The 4,048-nt window shown below is 41.5% G+C and overlaps 1 non-coding gene across 1 annotated transcript; it reads right to left on the reverse strand.

The window, feature by feature from the left end:
* Positions 1-636: 636 nt before the first annotated feature.
* LOC122065616 lies at positions 637-743 on the reverse strand. Its single transcript, XR_006136056.1, has one exon. It is a non-coding gene; the product is annotated as a small nucleolar RNA R71 (small nucleolar RNA).
* Positions 744-4,048: the final 3,305 nt, after the last annotated feature.

The raw sequence follows: 4,048 nt of genomic DNA on the forward strand, positions 1-4,048 counted from the left end.
AAAAAAAAAAAAAAAAAAAAAAAAAAAAAAAAAAAAAAAAAAAAAAAAAAAAAAAAAAAAAAATAAAAAAAATAAAAAAATCATAAAAAAAGTTTTGCTATCTATTCTTTTGTGCTTGTCTTACTCTAGTTGTGGGTAGTTTTCTATTGCATGAGTGTTAGGTGAGTACGTAATACTAAGAATCGGTTAGAAAGAAGAGATCCAATAAGTAGTTACCATATACGTTTGCTCTCTTTAAAACCTTTCAATATGGGAGACCAACATCAAAACCCTTCAGCTAAATCTCTGAAAGATAGGTTCTACCCTGCTAGAACAGCCCAACCTTCCTGTATAGTTCTACCACAAGCCCAGGGCAATAATTTTGATCTCAAATCTCAATACATCACTATGTTGGTCCACTTCCATGGGTTGACCTCTGAGCATGAATACCTATTTCTAAGGAAGTTTGAAGAGGTATGTGTTCTAATTAAGATCCAATAGCGTTCTGATGATGCTATTAAGCTTAAGTTTATCGCTTTTGCATTAAAAGACCAAGCTAAGAAGTGGTTGTATGGGTTACCCACAAATTCCATAACCTCATGGGAATAGTTCACAGTTGTCTTCCTTAAGAAGTATTTCCAAACTCACAAGACCAATAAGCTTAGAAGTGATATCCTTCAGTTTAGGCAAAAGCCTAGTGAGTTCTTTTCCAAACTTATGGAGAGATTCAAGGATCTATTCCAAGAATGCCCTCACCATAGCCTAAACTTATGGCATTTATGTCAAATAATTTATGAGGGTACTGATTACCCAACTAAACAAATGATAGAGTCTATGTCCCCTGAGGGATTCACATCCTTTACAAATGAAAGAAAGGCATGAGAATTATTGCTTGACTTAACTGACAAAACCAGTGAGTGGGAATCAACCCAAGAGAGTGAAAGAACCATAGGAGGGAAATGATATTTTGTGGATGAGATAGTAGCCAAGCAAGCCCATTTGGATATCTAATCAAGAGGATTGAGGCTATTGTTCCTAGAGAGCCATCATCAGTCAATTTGGTTAAGATTTGTGCTTTGTGCCCGTCCCCTGGACATGTCATAGAAGAATGCCCCAACACCTCTGGGGGCACTTCTAATGATTGTATTAATGTCTTATACCAAAATAATCCATATAGTAACACCTACAATCTAGGATGGAGAAATCATCTAAATTTCTCTTGGAATAAGGACAACCAAACAGGGCCTTCCAATTTTCATAATCAAGGTCAACCTGGACCCCAAAGGCCTCCCTTTACACAATAATCTTTTTTTCAAAATACTTTTTCTAGGTCAAATATAGGACCTCAGGCTAGTTTTCCTAGGGCCCCTCTCCTATCATCTTTTCAGAAACCCCTTGGGTTTACCAACACTGGAGAGACAAGTAGAATAAGTGACTTAGAAAAAAATATGGCCCTCCTCATAACAAGCCATCAAAATCTTACGAGAGAACTCACCCAAGTTATCCCAATTATGCGTGAGAGAGAGAAAGGAACTTTACCCAGTCAACCAGAGCCTAACCCTAGGCATCATCAGCCTGATAGTTCACAAGCACCAACTAATGCACCACTAAATATAGTACAAGGTCAGACCCAACAAGGGCTCTCTAACCAATGTAATGTTTTTTATGCCCTTAGGAGTGAAAGATAGTACCAACAGAGTGTTCTTAAATCTTTCCCATCTATTACTCCTGTTAACTCTCCTTCAGTTGAGGACACAAGTGTGCCTCTTGTTCTAGGTTCGTCTGATGAACCTAAAGATTATTTTGAATTAAAGATGATTTAGTTGAGGAAACAAAAAATGATTCTTCTGAAAAAGGATAAATCTCTAACAGTCCTTATGTTCCTCCTGTCCATTTCCTAATTGCTTAGTAAACAAAAAAAAAAAAATTACTTCCATAGATAAAATTTTAGAAGTCTTCAAAAAGGTTGAAGTGAACATTTCTCTTTTGGATGCCATATCCCAGATCTCCACCTATGCAAAAGTACTGAAAGATTTGTGTACTCACAAATGTATCACCAGTGTATCCAAAAAAGCGTTCTTGGCAGGTAACATTAGTTCATAATTACTCAGCCTATAGCAGCCAAGTATAAGGATCCAGGGAGCCCTACCATATCTTGTGTCATGGGCAACACCTACATTGAGCAGGCCTTACATGACCTTGGTACAAGTGTAAATCTTTTACCTTACCATGTGTATAAGCAACTAGGATTGAGAGAATTGAAAGCCACTAGAACTACTCTTCAGTTGGCAGATAAGTCTGTTAAGATTCCTAAAGGGATGGTTGAGGATGTCTTATTAAAGGTGTGGGATTTTATTTTTCTTGTTGATTTCATTGTGTTAGATACCAAGCCCTTCTCAACCAAGGATGGGATCCAAATAATTCTAGAAAGACCATTCTTGGCTACCAGTAATGCATTAATCAATTACCGAAATTGTAATACCCTACTTCTTAAACCTTGTCTGATTACACGGTTGACCCAGTTTAACCATGCAGGACCCAACCAGAGAGAGTTAAAGCGGGTTCCTTATGGACTATGATGGCAAGGGTGACCTTAAACACTGACTGGCCCGACAAGTCTGAGCCAGTGCCAGAAGAGACGGGTGTACCCAAGCTGTGTACATGCACCTATCATAAGGCCATGTACGGATAAAGCAGGTATGTAGCCATATCTTAAGGCGCATACGTATATTACATCTTATGCCAAGAGTGAGATTCGTGTCGAGGGCCGAATTCTGTCAAAATCCCACTTGTTGGCCAAGTTTTGGCCCTCAGGTGGGCGGACAGGTGGGCGCATCCACCCACCTGAGTGACCCATCCATGTGATTTCTTAGTTATTTAGGAAGTATAAATAGCATTTAAAATTTTCTTTTTCTTTTCTTATTTATGACACTCGTACTTTGGTGAGAAGAGTAAAGAATAGAGAGAAAAGAAGGGAAAGAAGAGGAGAAGAGAAGGAAGAGGAAGAAGAGATGGATTTCAGTGGTGCCGAGGCTTGATCTTCCCATTCCGACACCGGAAGAGTGATCTTCAACACTAGATCTACGTTTAGAGGTGAGCAAAGGCTGGGTTCCTTAAACTTTCACCATACCCAAGTAAATCCTTGATTTGGGTAGGGTTTCTTGAGATCTTGTAAATCCCCCTTGAGATAATGAATCTAAGGTTTAATAGATGATCTATGTGTTGATTTTGAAGGATTTGAAGAATGGTTTCTACGGTTGCAAGAGCATTGATGATTGGAAGTGATTTTGGGGTTTTGAAGGTGTTCTTGGGCAAAGAAGGTAAGATGGCTTCCCATTCCTTAAATCTAACCTACATCTAGGTTAGAACCATCTTATGAGACCTTGAATGTGTGAAGAATGGGTTTGGAAAAACCCCATTTGAATCCCCAAAGGGTGGGGGACGTTGGGGGAAGAAACAGCAGTTTCCCGCCAAGACCGGTGGGCCATTTGGCCTGCCTGTGGGCACCCGCCTGAGAGGGCAAGGCCCTCAGGCCCAACTGACGGGCCCAATCGGCAGTTCAATTGGTAGGCCACCCTGCCCGTCGGTCTTAGCAGGACTGTGATACCCTACTTTGGTAGGCCACCCTGCCCGTCGGTCTTAGCAGGACTGTGATACCCTACTTTGGTAGGCCACCCTGCCCGTCGGTCTTAGCAGGACTGTGATACCCTACTTTGGTAGGCCACCCTGCCCGTCGGTCTTAGCAGGACTGTGATACCCTACTTTGGTAGGCCACCCTGCCCGTCGGTCTTAGCAGGACTGTGATACCCTACTTTGGTAGGCCACCCTGCCCGTCGGTCTTAGCAGGACTGTGATACCCTACTTCTTAAACCCGGTCTGATTACATGGTTGACCCAGTTTAACTATGCAGGACCCGAACCAGAGAGAGTTAGAGCGGGCTCCTTATGGACTATTATGGTAAGGGTCACCTTAAACACCGGTTGGCCCGACAAGTCTGAGCCAGTGCCAGAAGAGACAGGAGTACCCAAGCCATGTACATGCACCTACCATAAGGCCATGTACGGATAAA

The sequence above is a fragment of the Macadamia integrifolia genome, unplaced genomic scaffold (assembly GCF_013358625.1).
Source record: "Macadamia integrifolia cultivar HAES 741 unplaced genomic scaffold, SCU_Mint_v3 scaffold2068, whole genome shotgun sequence".
Taxonomy (NCBI): Eukaryota; Viridiplantae; Streptophyta; class Magnoliopsida; order Proteales; family Proteaceae; genus Macadamia; species Macadamia integrifolia.